Here is a 19,298-nt window from a genome sequence, read left to right as displayed (position 1 = left end):
TTATTTAAAAAAGCATTCTCTTGATGGGGAGGATAATATAAAACTTAACATCTTGGCAGTCATTTCATGACACTTAAACCATCTGACGAAAATGAAGAGCTCACTGATGTTTCTTAGTTGATAAAAAAGAAATCAACATTACAAATGGAGATTAGTTGCATGGCCATTATAAACAAATTAAGGGCCATAAATTGGCTGGGTACTCTCCTCACAGTATTTAATCTTCCACTCAATCTCTCATGTCTTCATATTTAACAAACGCCACTACCTGGTACAAACCTTTGCTGGGATTGTTGTTGTTGTTGTTGTTAGCTTTACAGTAATTATATAGATGAACTATATGACACATTTCAAGGGGAAAAACACCAAGCAAGCCACGTTCTTAATGATGCCCTCAAAGCAGAAAATTGATTCAGTGCGGAATCCTAATGGAATTTTTTTCCTGTAGAATGTACTGGAAGAAATCACCTGGAAATGATCACCAGAGTGATTCTCAGTTTTGGCTCCCATTTGATTCATATCTAATTGGTTATCAGACATCAATTTCACTACCCAAAGGAATATGTAGAATGTATAGAACCTATAGTCTTTAAAAAAATTTAAATTGTAAAAGATATCAACTTCTAAGGACTATCTCCACTGGGCTCCTGTTCATTGCTTTCCCATCTTATCCTCCAGCAAGTTAACTGCTGTCCTATCTCTGGTTTTATTTATTTATTTTTTTTTCAACGTTTATTTATTTTTGGGACAGAGAGAGACAGAGCATGAACAGGGGAGGGGCAGAGAGAGAGGGAGACACAGAATCGGAAACAGGCTCCAGGCTCCGAGCCATCAGCCCAGAGCCCGACGCGGGGCTCGAACTCACGGACCGCGAGATCGTGACCTGGCTGAAGTCGGACGCTTAACCGACTGCGCCACCCAGGCGCCCCTATCTCTGGTTTTAATCAGTTCCTTACTTTTTAAAAAATGGCTTTAACAACCTGGGCACATATCTCTCAGCAATATCTTGTCACTTTAAAAAAAAAAATTGAGTAAAAATTACTTACCTAGCTTTGTAAGCGAGAAGCCATCTGACCAGGATCAGGTGACAGCCGGGAGGAAAAAATGATTGCAGAGAGCATGTGGGAGCCCCAGAGGACCTCCTTGTCCCTGAGAGTGACCAAGAGTGGTCTGCCCAGGAAGCCAACAGGTGAGGTGGTCAGTGCGTCCTGGAAGCCCCGGCAGGGGGAGCACGATACTGGCTCCGGTGCCGGCTGGGAACCAAACTCGGGCCGGGGCCAGGGGAGGAGGGGTGCTGCTTTGCACGGTCTGCTTCCAGGTTCCCTGTGGTCTCCCTCCACCTCTCTGGTGCTATCAGAGCACAGCTTTTGCTGAGGTAGAAGGAGCATAGGAGCATCTGCCGGTGTGTGCTCTGGTGGGCCAGCCCTCAACAAGTGTCTTCCCATCGAGCTGCGTGGACTCGACGAGTGACGTAAGCTCTCATTCTGGGACTCCCTCCTGGGGTTTGCCTTGATTTTCTCCCGTGTTGAAGGGCCTGTTTCCTTTATCCTGTGTCTTTCTTTGCCTTGGATTTTGCCCCCATTTTGCTGAAGCACACTCTCTAGTAGCTTTTTCAGAGAAGGTCTTCACGGTGAAACATTTTTTGAGGTCTTGCAGGTTTGAAAATGTGTCTATTCAATCTTCGTATTTTATTGATAGTGGGGACTTCTAGGTTAGAAATTATTTTCCTTCATTCTGGATGGGTTGCTTCTTGTTTCCGGGCTTCTTGTTGAGAAATCCAAGGTCTTTTAACCCCTCGTTCTTTTTATAGAAATTATTCTTCCAACCACTGCTGGAAGATTCTAGAATTTTCCCTGTGGCTCCAATATTTTGAGATTTTGTAATGGCATTTCCTGTTATTGTTTGCTAGATCTATTTTGCTGGACATTTGGTGAGCGCTTTCAGCGCTTCCTTGAATTATTTTATTCATGATTTCTTCTAAAGTGTAGTCCCTGTTCTCTCTTTCTGGAATGGCTCTTGTTTGGATATTGAAGCTCCTGATCTGGTCCTCTGTTTTTCTCACCTTTTATTTTCTTTCAATTTCCCATCTCTTTGCTCTCCTTTCTGGGAGAGTCCTTTAACATTTCTGTTGTGTTTTTATTTTGTGTTTTGACTTGCCAAGTGCTTCTCAAAACGCTTTTTATTGTTCTCCGAACATTTCTTCTTATAATATTCTGTTTCTGTTTCATGAATGTGTTATCTTATTTTGTACCTCTGATGATATTAATAGTTTTTATTGGTATTGTCCTTTCCCTTGCCTAATCTCTATTACATCTGTTTGCTTTTGTCTCCTTGTTTTCATTTCTACTTTCTATGCAATGAGTTTGTCTCGCAAATCTGGTAACTTTTGCTTTTCTGCTCCTGATTAAGAGGGAATTAAAAAGCTCCCAAAGCTTTGACTATATGGCAGTGACTTATTGATTTTGAATTCATTACAGGGTAACAGGGATGGGACCATTTGCTAACTCGTTCCCAGTAAGGATCTGCAGATGGGATTCTTCACCTCTCGTGTCTTGAGGGTAAAGAACGGGCTAAAAAGAGAACAAAACTGAACATTTTAAATTTGGCTTCCAGTATAGGTGTGATCATGTAATCTCCTTGTTTCCTCGATAGGACCAACCCCTTTTACTGGCGAGGCATCATCCGCTTCAGATATTCTTGGCTTACCCCCTTCTAGGAAGTAAAGCTCCAAACTTTTGTTGGAGTAGGGTTAGGGTTGTTACCCAAAGGGAACTAAGTAGGAAGGGTGATCCAGGAGCTAATGGCTTACCTAAGAGCCCTTACCCACTCCTACTTATTTTACCCCAGGCTCCTCACCCGCCTTGTCCCTAGTTTTCCTTCCTGTAATTCTGTGTGTTTTAAGGATTCTGATGTATAAATTGGATTAGATCTCAGCCCTCTCTTCTGGAGGCTTTGTGTTTAGTTCTTTTGGGCTGCCAAGCCAATTATCATGCGTGCATCTGTTGCCTTCGGCTCTTCCTGTGTTCTCTTGACCTTCAGTGTGCATGTCTTAATTTGTGTGTTTGTGGTTTTACAGAGTTTTCAGGAGGGAGCAAAACTGTATGCATAGGTTCCATTAACTATCTAGACACAAATACTGGCCTGCAGTCTTTATAATACCATTCATTTTCTGTCCTATAAAACCCATGGATTTTAGAGAAGAAAAAAATTTAGAACTTTATGTACTCTAATGCCCTCATTTTATTTATGAAAACATTGTCTCCAATAAGTAACTAGCGTGCCCCAAACCACATGGCTGGTTTGTGTTATGGCTCGGACTTAAAGAAAAAATCAAGCTCAAATTTCTAGATACTCCCAATGGCCAAAGCTGCTACTGTGCCAAAATTTAGCTTTTATTATAGATTTCCTGCGCATCGTATCTAAAAGTTAATGTGCAGACCACGAGTTATAGAGACCGAACCTTTGCTCTATAGGAAATTGTGGTATTTGCCACATCGTAGTAATGTGAGCAGATAACGGGACCAAATAAATACTGGATACAATCCAGGAACATTGGGACCTCCCTTCCCAGTCCTCCAGGGCCTTAATGTCCCTGTGTCTCCAAGGCTCCTGTTCTCCTAATGCGCTGGGCTTCAGTTACCTGCTGCTTCTTCTCCCATCTACCTACCTTTCACTTCATTAACAAAGGAAAGCAAAACAAAACAAAAACGCTTTAATTGTGCTGACATAATGTGTCATAACAGCCTTCCCGCATGATCTGCTAACCCTTCTTTGAAAAGCTTTTGTTATAATTCTCAGTGCCCAAAGGATGGCACACTGTAATAAGCAGGAGGGGAATGGGAGTCTTGCCTTTGTCTCTCGTGAGTTGTGTGACTTGGTCCAGCTGTGACATGTGTCTCCCTTTCCTGATGTGCAAAGTGCCCCTTGCAGCAGGATTCCTCGATTCTTTTCAACAAATAAGTTTTGGTTATGTGGAGCTCCTGATATAGAATGGGTTTCTAAGCTGAAATTTCAGACTCTGTTGTGGGGGCCGGGGTGTTTGGATTTCAGGCCATGGAAGGAGGTACTACAAAACCCCACCATTTGGGTGACTATCTTTCCTCCTCAAATGGAGACCATCCAAAAATTCGAGGTGCAAGGGAACAGGTGTGCTTTTATGGCTGTCAAAACCCATGAGATACAATTTGAATCTTCGTATATTGGTGACAGATGTTTATTTCACAGCTGCACAACTGATGATCTAACGTTTAGGCCTTCACTTGCTTTCCCTTGAATTAAGAATCTAAAAATGTAAATGGAAAATAACTCGTAATTGAATTCTGTCTTCCAAACGGAAATGACATTGAGGCTGTCATAACCTTGACAAATATATATACAATCTCCCAACCAGTGGATGATAAACCAGCCATGTAACTGTCTTTTATGGTGACTGCTTTGGACCTGATAGCCATTTGGTTTTGAATTGGCCTCGTAATACAGCATCCTGAGAAGGAATCACACAATTTAAAAAGAGGAACTAGAAAATTTACCATGTTGATGGGGTTTGATGTCTGAGTTATGAGTAGTATGTTTTTATGCTTGTTCGGGGTTTTGTGTTTTTTTTTTTTTTTTTGATGTGGGAAGGGTGGCTGGGAGTTTTATTGACGCCTTGTGTTTTATTTTTCAACTTTTGGAATATTAGTTTTGAATTATTATTGAGTTGTTATTAAAAAATAATTTATCGTCAACGTTGAAGTGAGTGAAAAGAGACTTTAGAAGTCATTGAAAAAATAAGTACCTGTCCTGGGCTGTTCCAGCTAATTCTCCCGTGCTCATTCAGCTGCCTTCTGCTTCTGTTTCTCCAGCCTGAGTCAGTTATCTCCAGGTGAGCTGTTAAATGCGGGTCCTGATTTTGCAAAGCTGAGGCTCGGCTGATGGTCCTGGGGGGGCCTCGAAAGCACAGAGTCCCCAGCCCCACAAGGAAGCACTCAGATGAGATGTGTTTCACTATGTATCTGATGAACTTGAAGCCCAGGATTTTTTTTTTTAAGTTTATTTATTTATTTTGAGAGAGACAGACAGTGCAAGTGGGGAGGGGACGAAAGAGAGGGAGAGGGAGAATCCCAGGCAGGCTCTGTGCTGTCAGCTCAGAGTCCGACGTGGGGCTCGAACTCACAAAACCGTGAAATGATGACCTGATCTGAAACTGAGTCAGATGCTTAACCGACTGAGCCACCCAGGTGCTCCCCTGCTTTTTTTTTACAAAAAAAATTTATTTATGGGGGTGCCCGGGTGGCTCAGTCGGCTGAACATCCTGAGCAACCGACTTTGGCTCAGGTCATGATCTCATGTTTGTGGGTTCAAGCCCCGCGTCAGGCTCTGTGCTGACAGCTCAGAGCCTGGAGCCTGTTTTGGTTCTGTGTCTCCCTCTCTCTCTGCCCCGCCCCCGCTCATGCTCTCACGCTTTCAAAAATAAACAAACATTAAAAAATTTAAAAAGAAAGTTTATTTTTGGGGGCGCCTGGGTGGCTCAGTCGGTTAAGCGCCGACTTTGGCTCGGGTCATGATCTCACGTTTGTGGGTTCAAGACCCACGTCGGGCTCTGTGCTGACAGCTCGGAGCCTGGAGCCTGCTTCCGATTCTGTGTCTCCCTCTCTCTCTGCCCCTCCCCTGCTCATGCTCTGTCTCTCAGGAATAAATAAACATTAAAAAACAGTTTTTAAAAGTTTATTTATGAAGCCCAATATTTTTTTAATGGAAGTATAGTTGATATCGAATGTTACATCAGTCTCAGGTGTACAAACAGTGATCCCACAATTATGTGCCATGGGAAATGTTCACCACAAGGTGTAGTTTGCATGTCACCATACGATTATCACAAGTTGTTGACCACCTTCCTATTTTCCTTCCCCTTACTTATTTTGTAACTTGGAGGTCTGGACTTCTTCCTCCCCTTTGTGTATTTTGCCCGACCCCCAACCCCCATTCCTGTATTTGTCTTGAAGACTTTTGTGAATTGTTGTTTTTGAGTCCGTGGTGCTGATCTGAGTCTGGGCGGGGTCCCTGCCCCTAGAAGTGGCTTCAGTACCGCACGCGTGGTTCACACCATGAACGCATTCTTCATCAGTCCCGTAGGGAGCAGTGATCCCATCCACTGTTAATTTCTTGTCACCGTCGTCGTCTTTGCTCCTGAAACTAGAAGAAGGCCGGCAGGACAGCCATTCAAAGACCAAGGAGAATAGTGACTGTGCTCTCCTCCCACAAACAAAACTCGAGGAAATGATGGGTGACTTCAGCTTGCTGTGTCTCCTGATGCAGATAAATGTTTCAATTTCAAGAAAACAAAATGTGACATGGAGAAAAAAATTTGAATGACTTAGCATCATATTTATTAATTTATTTCTTTTGTCAGCGAAAATGAGTTTGGTACTGACCATGGTTTTATTACAGCGTTCACGTACAGAAGTTCTGTATGTTTTGGATAATTGCTAATAAAATGGGTCTTCCCCACATGTTATTTAACTTCACTTTGCTTCTTAAAGTGGCTTCAGAAATGCCAGTTCCCAAAGACAAGAGCATTTGCCAGTTTTCCTTTGGCATCTTAGTTTTACAGTTATCAGCCATTGCGGCCAGATATTTTTATCCTGTGAATATCAGTGATACATGTTTAACTAGATTTACACTGTCTTTCACTGTTGGCCTTTTGATGGGATTGGATGATTGCAGGCTTAACAATAGGAAAAGAAAGAAAGAAAGAAAGAAAGAGAGAAAGAAAGAAAGAAAGAAAAAAAGAAAGAAAGAAAGAAAAAGAAAGAAGAAAGAAAGTGTTTTTAGTGTTAACATCAATCCCCTCAGAGTAGGAGCATTATTCTCCTGAAAACACGTATCCATGCACTTGGCATTGGATATGCACTTTAGAGGATGTGATGAGTCAAGCGATACCCTAACCTGCCTGCTTTCAGATTGATGATATAAACACACACACGTTAAAATGAAAAAAGTACGAAGTGTAAAGGAGATGTGGCAGAGATCTCTCTACAGGTCCACAACGCAATGACATTTTTTTCCACGGGACCGTATGTCCCACAGAATGGGGGCCACTTCCATGGTTGTTGTATAAACCTCTCGCGAATGCCCCCTGTGGCTTTCCCTTCCGCCGACTGGTTGCAGATGACAGTGAAACCCCGGGAGACAGACCTTCATGAGATGTTAGGAGCCTGGGTCCCTGAATGGAAGTCCATTCATTCCCTAGTCCAGGATGCGAGTCCCGCCAGGAATGTTTGGTGAACAAGGAGTACATTTGCTCTTCTCTGAGACTTTGAAATTGGGTTTATATTGTTACCACAGTCTAAACTAACTGCAATAGGCAGAGTCTATGAAGCTAACAGGAGAAAGTTGTAAGAACAACAAACAGTGACACAGGTATTGTTTAAGTGCTTTCGTTTAGCTATCATGACAGCTACTAGTAGCTCTCATTTTAATCATGAGCGAAGCGTAGAGATGTATAAACAAAAAATCCGTGCACCATAGCTATTGGGGAGGACAGCCCAGCTGAAAATTCTGCCTACCAAATTATCTGTAAGGAAGAGTCATGCATGTTCTTAAATCTAGAGTGACACAACTGAGGAGTCAAAGCTCTGATGGAATCAAAGCTCAGAGAAATACACGTTTTTAAACATTTAATGCAAATATAGTCAGATGAAATTAAATAAACTCTACTAAAGTCGATGGAGACCTTGTTCCAGACAGCTTAAGTAGGCAGAATTTAAGATCAAGTGCCATATGCTGGTCTTTTCTTTTTTTTTAATCTCTGTATCCCAACTTCTGGGAAGTCCTGGACATTAGATACTTAAATTAAACAATCTATATATAGGTTCCCACAGATCTATTGAAGGACAGTTACAAATAGGTGCATATTTTCACCATCTTGAGGGGCCACTGAAGCATCCAGGAAACTCTTAAAGGTGCAACGTTGAAGATCAGGCAATCTAGGGCTTGGCAAACTTTTTCTGTAAAGAGCCAGGTAACGACTACTTTAGGATTTGTCAGCCAAGTGGCAAGATGAAAAATCAGATGTGATTCTGTCACCATTTGAGATGTTACAATTTCATAATGAAACCACCGTTCTCTCTTTGTGGGCAGCACAAAAGTAGGTAGTGGGCTTGTCCCACAACCCCCTAAGCTGACAATTCTAGAGAAATATAGGCATATCGGGTGTGCATGTGTGAGTGTGTGTGCGTGCACGCATGGGCACCCGTGGGACTTATAAGTCATTTACAAAGCGTACCAATAACTTGGTTTAAAACTCCAGCTAGATGAGGGGCGCCTGGGTAGCTCGGTCGGTTAAGCGTGCGACTTCGGCTCAGGTCATGATCTCACGGTTTGTGGGTTCGAGCCCCGCGTCGGGCTCTGTGCTGACAGCTCGGAACCTGGAGCCTGTTTCAGATTCTGTGTCTCCCTCTCTCTCTGCCCCTCCCCTGTTCATGCTCTGTCTCTCTCCCTCTGTCTCAAAAATAAGTAAATATTAAAAAAAAAATAAAATAAAACTCTAGCTAGATGAAAAGATCTCCACTGGTTAATATGGGAGGGTAGAAAAAGATGATGCAGGCTGGGCTCAGACAACACCAACAGAACGAGATGATGGAACCGAGACTGGTTACCGATGGGTACGGTTTTCACGGGCAGGGCAGGAATGTCTAGGTTGAGCTACTAAAACACTTTACCTGCCTTTCTTTCATTTTCCTAACCGAATTCTCATTTTGGTGACACACGGGTGTAGTCGTAGCCTTGGCGATGACTAACATGTAGATGAACCGAAGTAGCAAACGTGTACCCAGCACTTCTCTGCCTGCCGGTGCGGCCTCGCCTTTCCCACGTGGACTGGGTTCCTGAGACTTCCCAGCATGGCGGGAGAGGTGCATGCGTTTGAGCTCTCGTCCTCCAACAACGGCTGCTGTGGACAGGAAAACGAGCTGCAGATTGGGGAGCCAAGCACTCGGGGGGGGGGTCCTGATGCTGTTTCCGCCCCCCACCCCAATACTTCATGGTACCTGTGGTATTCACATTATAGAAAATTTTTAATGGAAAAAATCCTTTCCAACAATTCAACTCTTGGGACTGTGATTAGTATTTTGATGTGTGCTTCCTTCCTTAACACGTTCCTACAACATCCTAAGTGGCTGTAATCTGATAGTATGTACCAACCGGAATCTTGCCTTTTTTCAACTATTTATACAAGCCATTTTACATGTCAGTGCAAAATCTGCAAATGTTTTCAGTATGAAAAATAATATATGCTGATTAAGCAAAATTGGACAAGAAAAAAAATAGAATGATCTCTCTTGTGTCCACCACTCGGACATAATCAGAATACTTTGTGCACTCAGTGTGACATTATAATGATCCTCATCTGCTGTTATCTAGGCTTTAAAAACTAACTTTTATTGGTAATCATGAAACAGATACAAATTCCCCGCACATTAATGAAGAACACAGAAAAGCACAAAGACAAAACAACATGCCTTATAATCCTATGCTACCAATGTAAGCTACATAGTGGTAAACAGACACATTTGCAGTATTTTTTCTACAAATGTATATAAATAGATGTATATAGGTAATTGTTTTTATAATGGGAGCATATCATATACACTATAGATTGATTTATTATTTTTTTACTTCGTACTATATCTGTGTTGATCAATTTTATATGTTAACTCGGGCAGGCTACGGTGGCCAGTTTTGGTCAAACACTAAATATTTCTGCAAAAGCATTTTGTGATGTGATTCACAGGTACAATTAGTTGACTAAGTAGTTTACACCTGATGACGTCAGGGGGTGGGGGGGCTCATCCAATTAGTAGAAGGCGTTAAGAACAGAAGCTGAGGTTTCTGGCCTGCCGGCCAGTCTTACAAATTTCAGTCTCAAGACTGAAATCAACAGCATCAACTTTTGCTTGAGTTTCCAGACTGCTGGCCTGTTCTACAAATTTTGGGCTTGCCAGGCCTCACGCTTGCAGAAGTCAGTCCTCAAAAGAAATCTCTCTCTCTCTATACACACATCCCAGTAGTTCTATTGCTATGGAAAACCCTGACTGATTTCATAGCATTAATCTTTTCCCATGTCAATATTCTTCTACAAGATTTTAATGACTTTTAATATTTAATTAAGTGGTAATCATTATATTAACAAGGAGAAGCATAACGTTCCGTTGAATGAATGTTACTTAGTTTATGTATCCATTTATCTACTGTTAGACACTGAGATTACTAACCATTTTTTACATATGACATAACATTTTTACATATGACATAAGATTTACCATTTTGACCATTTGGAAGTCAAGAATTCAGTGGCGTTATTCACATTCATAATGTTGTGCAATCATTGCTACTATCTATGTCCACAACTTTTTTATGATCCCAAAGAGAAACTCTGTAACCGTTAAGCAATACTTCTCCCGTTCTCTCCCCTCCCCACTGTTAACACTGTAATGTGCTTTCTGTCTCTATTAATTTGCTCATTCTAGGATTTGATTTTTGTTCCAGATATTTTATAGTGGTAGAATCATATAATAATTATCCTAGGTGATTAGTTTATTTCACTCGGCACAAAGTCCTCAAAGTTCATCCATGTCATAGCGTGTATCAGAACTTCATTCCTTTTTAATGGATGAATAATATTCCATTGGCTGTATCTCCCACATTTTGTTTATCCATTCATCTGTTGACAACTACTTGGGTTGTTTCCTCCTTTTGGCTATTGTGAAGAATACTGTAATGAACATTGGTGTGCACGTATCTGCTTTGAGTCTTTGTTTTCAATTCTTTTGGATATATATCTAGGACTGGAATTTCTGGGTAGGATGGCAATTCTGTGATAAGCTTATTGAGGAACCACGAAACTGTTTTCCACAGTAGCTTTACCATTTTACATTTTTACCAGCAATGTACAAGGGTTGCAATTTCTCCAAATTCACCTCCTGCCAATACTTGTTACTTTCATTTCCTTTTTCTCCATTTCCTTCTTCTTCTTTTGGATTATGGTCAACCTAGTGGGTGTTCACACGATTCTTTTAAAATATTTCTTATTTTTCTAAGGTCAGTTGTTTTATCTCCAATTTCATTTCTGACTTTAGTTATTGGCGTTTTTTCCTCTTTATCAGTCCAGCTAAAGGTTTGTCAATTTTGTTGATTTTTTTTACAAAGAACCAACCTTTGGTTTCATTGGTTCTGTTGTGCTCTATTGTTTATTTGTTTTTAGCCCTATTATTTCTTTCCTTCTGTTAGTTTTGTGTTTAGTTTGATCTTTTTCTAGTCCCTTGTGCTGTAAAGTTAGGTTATTGAGTTGGGATATTTCTTCTTTTTTCATGTAGGCATTGCAGCTAGAAATTTCCCTCTGATCACTGCCTTGCTGCATTTTATGAATTTTGGCAAGTTGCGTTTTTATTTTCATTAATCTCTAAGTATTTTCGACATTCTTTGTGATTTCTTTTTTGACTCCTCAGCTGTTCAATAGCCTGTGCTTAATTTCTATTATATTTCTATTCTATTCTACCAATTTATGTTATAAATATTTTTCTTTTCCTTCTGTTATTGATTTATTCTACTGTGGTTAGAAAAGATGGTTTATGCGATTTTAATCTCTTAAATGTATTGAGACTTTTTTGTGACCTAATGTATTGTTTACTCTACAGAATGTTCCATGTGCACTTGAAAAGAATGTTTATTCTGCCGTTGTTGAGTAGAGTATTCTATACATGTCTTTTAGGTTGGGTTGGTTTATAGTGTTGTTCAAGTTCTCTATTCTATTATTCATCTTCTGTCTAGATGTTCTATTATTGAAAGTGATGTATTGATGTCTTCAAATACTATTGCAGAGTTGTTTATTTCTCTCTTCAGTTTTGAGAACACTTGCTTCAAATAATTTGAGACTCTCTGGTTTGGTCCATGCATGTTTATAATTGTTATATCTTCTTGGTGAATTGAAACTGCTATCAATATACAATGTCCTTTTTTGTCTCTTGTGAAAATATTTGATTTACAGTCAATTTTGTCTGATATTAGTGGAGCCCAGCCCAATTTTGAACATGTTGAGTATTTATTTGGTGTCATTAGTGGAGGTGGGGTTGTGTGTGTGTGGGGGGGAGATTGCCCTGAAAATGACACCTGGCCATTCATACTTTAATCTAGAGACAAAACACATCACAGGACAAGTCAGTTCAAAATTTGCATTAGCTGTACCCTAGGAAAACGTGCTTTGTTTAATGTTGGACATAAAAACAGTGTTTTATGCATCTTGCCAAGTTCACAGCAGTGGTGTAGTGAACTCAAGCTAATCATAAGATTCACCTTCCACGGCTTTCTTTCAGGAAATCCCAATTTACGGACCACTCGGGACCTCAGATACATCTCCACCTCCTTCTTCTCACTCTTGTTTATCTGAAAATTCCATTATTAACCTTTATTATTAAAACATCATTTCCTTGGGTACGCATTTGCTGGCTGACAGGGCTTGTACATAGATTGTTAATCTACAGATTACCCATTGGTTTCAGACTACTACAGCTGCTCCACACATCCTGCCTTGAGCTGTACTCGAATTGCTGTTAATCCATTCACTGATCTTTAAAGTTTCATCATCTTTAATATTCTACAAGTTCTAGTTAGATGTTTCCCCAAACCTGTCTGTTTATTTTTTAGAGTCTCTTGTACCTTGCCCACTTTGTGATATTTTCAGAACATTTCATTCCTGGTTGTTTTACATACTTGTATCTGGTGATTCCACGGCCGAAGCTTCCGGAATCTACATCTGTTGTTTGTTATTTCTGTTGACTTACAGTCAGGGTGGATGAACTTTTCTGTGCCTGGTGATATTTTTTTCTGATCTAGTAATTAACTATTTTTCATTGTGGAAAAACTGGGGCTTGAAATTGAGAATGCTTGTCGTTAGAAAGGATTCACACCTTCTTCTTCTTTTTATTTTTTGAGGTGGGGAGGGGTAGAGGGAGAGGGAGAGAGAGAATCTTAGGCAGGCTGCACGCCCAGCACAGAGCCCAGTCTGTGAGAGCACAATTGTGAGATCATGACCTGAGTCAAAATCAAGAGTCAGACCCTTAACTGAGCCACCTAGGTGCCCCACGACTACTTCTTCTATTGGGTGTGCTATGCCCAGCTCCTTTCCAGTTCCCTCAAAAATTAGGGATGTCCTTGATTTCTAAGACCAATCAAATTTAGCTCTTTCATCTTGTTCTGGCTGTATCCTCCTACCCTAATACTTATATGAATATTTGCTTTTATGGGAATCCTGCCTGTCATATAGACTCTTGCCTTCACCTTCAGTTCAAGATGTTTCTATGATGGAAGCACGTGTATGCATCCCTCAGATCCTCTTGACAGCCTTGTCTTTACCAAGGTGCTGTCCTGCCTTCTGGCTGAGATGTGATCATGCTCTGTCTATGCTGGTTGCAGAATCAGTCTGTACCCCAGGACCACAAGCCTGCTGTCCCATGGGGTGTGGGATTTGGCATCTAGAGGGGACCCTACAGGGGACAGATGACTCAATCCAAAGGGACAATTAATTTTTCACTGGGTAAACATTGAGCATGGAAAAAAAGAAATGAAAGGGGGCAAGGAAAAGAAACTTGCCTTCTCCCCTCTTTCCTCTTCCCCGAGGATCATTCTAAGGCATACTTTTTTTCTTTCCAGCCTGCCCAAGGAAGTCTTATGTGTCGAATGGATGCACTAAGCCTCCCGGTGTGTCCCCTCACAGACGGTGAGGAGTGGTAATTGGTGGGAAATGCATCAGACTGCATCACTTCATATCTCTCCTTACCGTGGTAGATTATTTGGAAAGACAGTTTTAATGTCTCCTCTCCTCCTTGTGCCCCTGTATTTTTTCAATGTGACCTTGATAATCTTCCCATGAGGAGGTGGAGTCTCCACCTCTTGAGTCTTGGGTGGTCATGTGACCTGTGTTGACCAGCAGAAAGTGATGTGCCTGACATGGAGACCTTGTAGCTTTTGTTCTTTCATGGTCTGTAAAGATGACCATGTAAAGAAATCTGTAATGAAGAAGAATCTGTGACAAGAGAAGCCTGGCCATCCCGGCAGCTCTAGACAAGCACGATGAGAGCCCCAACATGTAAATGATTCTCTGATGGGTCACCTAGGCTGAGCCAGGCCATTTGCTGGCTGCAGCCTCCTAAGCAGGGGTGACCAGCTGAGGAACTGTCAGCCGGCCAACAAATCCACAGGAAATTACACATCATGATTGTTTTGGGTTGTTAAGGTTGGGAGTGTTTGTTACACAGCCGTAAATAATTACACAGAAATTGGTATCGCAAGTGGGATGCTATGAAGAAAAACTGAAAACAAGTGTCACTGGTTTTGGGACTGGGCAATGGGCAATGCTGGAAAAGTGGTGAGGAGGCTATTAGAACCGTTGGTAGAGGCTGAAACACGTGTGAGAAAATTCTTTCGTTAAGGCTGGCAAAACATGACCTGTGTCATGTAATGGAATAATTGGCAAATACGTCACCTGTACTAACTAGGAAGACAGGAAATGTCCCTCAATGAACTTGTGTCTCTGCCTCAGGAGATCTCTTGAAAGAATGTTGAAAATGCCAGTTGGGGACTTCTATCTGTGTACGATAACATGCAAAACGCTAGAGAAATGCTATAAACAGAACTTTTCAACTTCCAAGCAAAATTTTGAGAGAATATAGAAGATACAGTACTTTCTGGGTTGGAAAATAAAGCTGTTTCTCATTTACCACGTTTCCAGTCTCTCCAACTGTCACAAGGTTTTTAGAAAGAGGAAGTAGCCTCACAGGGTAAAGGTCAAATCAAGGTTTTGGCTATCCTTTTGTGATATGGAAAGATTTAAGGTTATGCCAAAACCTCTTAAAAGACAAAAATCTTAAAGGTATTATCCCACAAGAATCTCACAGACCCCGAATTCAAAGAGGTCTGTCTTAAAAAGAATTCTGGTTGTGGAATTTAGGGCTCAGAGTGAACTGCACAGTTTCAGGAGTCGTATGAGTCTTGGCCTGATTGGAATATAGGGGTAGAAAGTTCCAAATGAAAAGAGATTTCTGGAACCCCAAGTTTTATGGAAGAGAGCAGGCTAGAAAGCTACTTGGCTACAAACAGGGTCCATTTCTGGTTGGAAAGGAAAGATGCCTTAGAAAGAAGAGCTAAGAGCAGAGAAGAACAGAGGATTAGGGCTGAGAAAACCACCCTCATGGAATGGAACCAGACTCATCTGCACCTCGTCCTTTGCCAGAATGGGGACACCCGACGACACGTCTACCTGGATTTGGATTTGCGACAGAGCAGTGATGGTTTTGTACCCTAACTTCTTCCTTTTGCATGGATGTCTGTTTAGATTTTCCTGCCCCAGATCACCATTTTAAGTTGTGTTTTTGTGGTAGGAAACTTTTCTTAAGTCCCTGGGCCCTTAGATTATGAAGGACCACATCCAAGAAGCTACTCGAGAGATTCTCTCATCTGCCTCTGTCCCTAATGCAGGACAGGGATTATGAATGTTGAGTCTGTGGCCATGATCAGATGAGAGTTTAGGGGTCTTGGGAAGGAAGAGATGTCTACTCTTCAGGAGAAGGGTGAATTCCTGTGGCCAGAGGATAAGAAGGGCAGATGGTTTGTGATGGCGGTTGCCATAACTCCCTCATTCTTTCTGTGCCTCTGTGCAATGTGACTTCACATGCTTTCCATCGATACATAGAGTCTAGTTCCTGGGGAAGGCTCTGTGACCTGTTAGGACCCTAGAATGTGACAACAGTGACATGGAACAAGTTCCAGAGCCTATGCTCCAGAAGACCTGACAGCTTCTCTCTCACTCTCTTGAAATGCTGCCTCAGATCACCCTATAAAGAATCCCAGCAGGAAAGAACACGTGGAATGTGTGGCCGGTCCTCCAGAGATGTACTTGACTGAGGCCCGGACAAACCATCCAAACCCCACTGCACTTGTGGAAAGACAGCAGAAACAATGCCAGCCACACAAGAGTGCAGAGAAATCATCACTCTGGTTTAAGCCACTTAGTTTTGATGGTATGAAGCCACTGGTAACCAACACAGTCATTATCATTGGTTTTTTAGGTTCTCTGTAACTTTATCGTAAATTGTATCAAAGTTAAAATATAAAAGTAAGTAGAAAACTGATGAGTTTTGTCTTTTGTATGGTAGTTAATAATCTCAAAGCCTTGAATGCTGTTGAATTAAAAAATCTTGAATGAGAATCCTGGGGAAGAGGCAGGGTCCATGCAGAGGTGTCTCATAGTGGTAACAGTGGGAGATCATATCGGTCCACGGTGGAATCATGGCAGACCCAGGACACTCAGCCGAATTCACATGCCCTTGACCTTGGGCAAGCAGAGACGAGTAGAGGACTCTCGTGTCATTGAAATAAAATGACAAGGAACATCTAATTTCTACTAGAAAAAAGTACAAGGTTTCTGCACATTTTATTTCACCAAGTTTTCACAAAAGACAATGATTTTTTATGTACAGTACCAAATTCTGCAAGGTTCATTACACTGCACTTAGCAAAAATTCATCAGTGACGTTTTACCCAGTGGTGGCCTTTGTCAGATGGAATCAAATCCATGACACTCTGGATCAGAAACTCAGATGCTGTGGCCAAACCCCAAATGACTGCTTTCAAAGATTCAACTTAATTTTTTCTGTGTGGTGCTGATGATAAATTATCACCAAAGATAAAGCAGGTTGGAGGGGCTGGTGAATAATCAGAAAAGACTCTGTGAAGTTTTTCTCATACTGTTACTTGGTCCACCCAAACATCAGCTATGAAAACAAACAGGGAATCTTTCCTCGTATCTTCTGGCTGTTTTCAGTTTTTCAAAAGTCTCTACAGATGTATTAGAAAGTTCACAGAAAACAAGTAATATTTCCACAGTACGCTCAGTAGGACTACAGGGTGCTACAAGTGAAATCGGAAGGCGTTGACATGAGACACTGGAACTTCAAGCCACCTTCTGCTAAGAGAGCAAGCCTCTGTATAAAAGCAGTGTGAGCTGAGCTTTACTGAGACCGAGCTTTAGTGTTCTATAAGGTCTTCAGAAAAATAGATGTTTCCTCTTTTGCCTGGGTTGGCGTTCCAAAAACTGTTGCACTTCCAACTTTGGTTGTACTAACCAATAAAGTTCTTCTTCGCTTTGCTGCAGTTTGTTTCTGCTTTCATTGGGGTGAGGACGTAACCACTGGAGGAATCAGGAATTCATAACTGTGGATCCTCTGGTGCAGAATGGTGAGCGGTATACAGTTGGTGCTTCCTGATAAGCTACCTATGTTTTAATCATCGCCTCAACCTCTGTTTTGGGGACCAAATCTATGAAATTCATTGACTGACCTAGCATTTGTTGTTGTTGTTGTTTTACTTCCTATATACCCAGCAATGCAATACAACACTTGTTTTATGCAGGATGTAGCTGCTTTATAGGGGACGGGACATCCTCCCTAGAGTGTATAGACCAGCATGCTTTGCTCTCCTTAGTCTGGACTTACTCTCTGCCATTGCATCTTGCCAATATGTAATATGTAATATGTCAATGCTAGATTAATATTTCCAGGGATTGACCTGATGTTCATCTATCCACTCTGTATCCTTAGAAGGCACCATGAAAGCATGTTGTCACTCTCTTGTCATTATTGGGTACCTTGGATGTCCCCTGCACTCTTCTGGGGATGGGGATGGGCACATCTACTGCCCCCGGGGGCTTACAATCTAGCAGGGCACACATGATTACCTGCAGTGATAAGGGACAAGTACCTCCATTTGAAGTCCCTTTTTCTGTTTCTGCCTGTAGAAAAGCCCATGTGGGCTTAAAGTTCAATAATCTTCCCCGATCCTCTCAGATCAAATCGATTTCCCAGAACCTAGGGGTACTTACTGACGGCACCACTCAGCATATGCCACCTTAAGTTTCTACTTATTTTGTTTTCTGTCTTATGAATAAATAAATGTGAACCCCTTGAGAGTTGGGGGTATATCTAGCAGTTTCCTTATACTTACCAGACACTAAAAATAAATATCTATGAGTAAATCTAGAAATTTCCTATTGACCATGTTGATTTATACGGGAGTAAACTTGCAGGGCAATATAACTGTGAGGTAGTCTTGTTTTAAGCACAGAATTGATTCGAGTGTTCAAATTACATCACCAGTCTTTAGCTTCTGTGTCTTCATTTTTTGGCTCTGCTTCCTCTGGTTTGGTTCCATTTCTAAATTTCCCACGTGTCACAGCAAGATGGCCTCAGCAGCTCCAGACCCGACATCTGTTCAGGTGAAAGCCAGTAGGGTAAAATATTTTAATTACCTGATAGCTGAAAAATGTCCTAGAGGTTCCTGAACCAGGAGCAGAGCCAAATCTGTTGGCCCGTATAAATCAGGGCACGGAAATAGTGTTGCATCAGGACTAGGGTGACCAAGCCTCCTGCTTTGTAGGGGACCATCCTGGTGTTAGCACTGTACAGATCTGAGTTCTAGGAAGCCCCCAGCGTCAAACAAACACTGCTGGTCGCCCTCCCAGAAGGAAAATAAAGATGCTCTTCCCTGAAGCAGGGCGAATGGAAGCTGGGTGGCCAAGGAACAACAGATGTCCCCTATGTTGGAGGGGGTAGAACAGCTTCCTAATAAGTTCCAACATCTGTCCTAGGCTGACTTATATTGATTTGACTGCGGTTCGAACTGTAGGAGTTCTATTCTGGATGTGCTCGCCTCATGTGTTCTTTCATCAGCATTTAGGGGCCCCTGTTTATCGTTGAGATCAGTTCTTGCCATCTGAAAAAACTGGGCTTCAGCGACTGTAATGCATTATGATCAAAACTTGGAGCTTCACACTGGGGGGAAATCAGCGGAAGACCTCTCAGGGTTCCATAGGAATGACTAATAACTTGCGTTGTGGGACCGGCAGCCCATCTTGGAATATCATCCGGGAGAGAGAAGCTGGTGGTTATTCTTGGTGCTGGGAACTGAGCTCTTTCAAATGTTGAGCAGTGCAATATTTATTTGGCACACAATAGGTTCAAAATAGTGTTAATAACCCATAGCATCTCTGTTCCGTCACGTGCCAAGCATTCTTGCGTATTATGCACTTGGTACATGCCGTGCATTCCCAATAGATAGAAAGCATGTCAGGCATGGAGCAGACATGAGATAATTATGTCCTGGCAATATGTGAATTTGGGACTTCTCAACTTTTATCTAGAAGTACTAGGGATGTATTCATAGTTTGGTCAGGGCCCGGCCTTTAAACTTTCTTCTCCAGGCTCCTCAAT

This window comes from Lynx rufus, unplaced genomic scaffold (assembly GCF_022079265.1).
Source record: "Lynx rufus isolate CCGP_SWC_20201006 ecotype Redwood Valley unplaced genomic scaffold, mLynRuf1.p SCAF_12, whole genome shotgun sequence".
Lineage (NCBI taxonomy): Eukaryota > Metazoa > Chordata > Mammalia > Carnivora > Felidae > Lynx > Lynx rufus.
The sequence above is the reverse complement of the archived record's forward strand: the minus strand, read 5'-3'. Positions refer to the sequence as shown.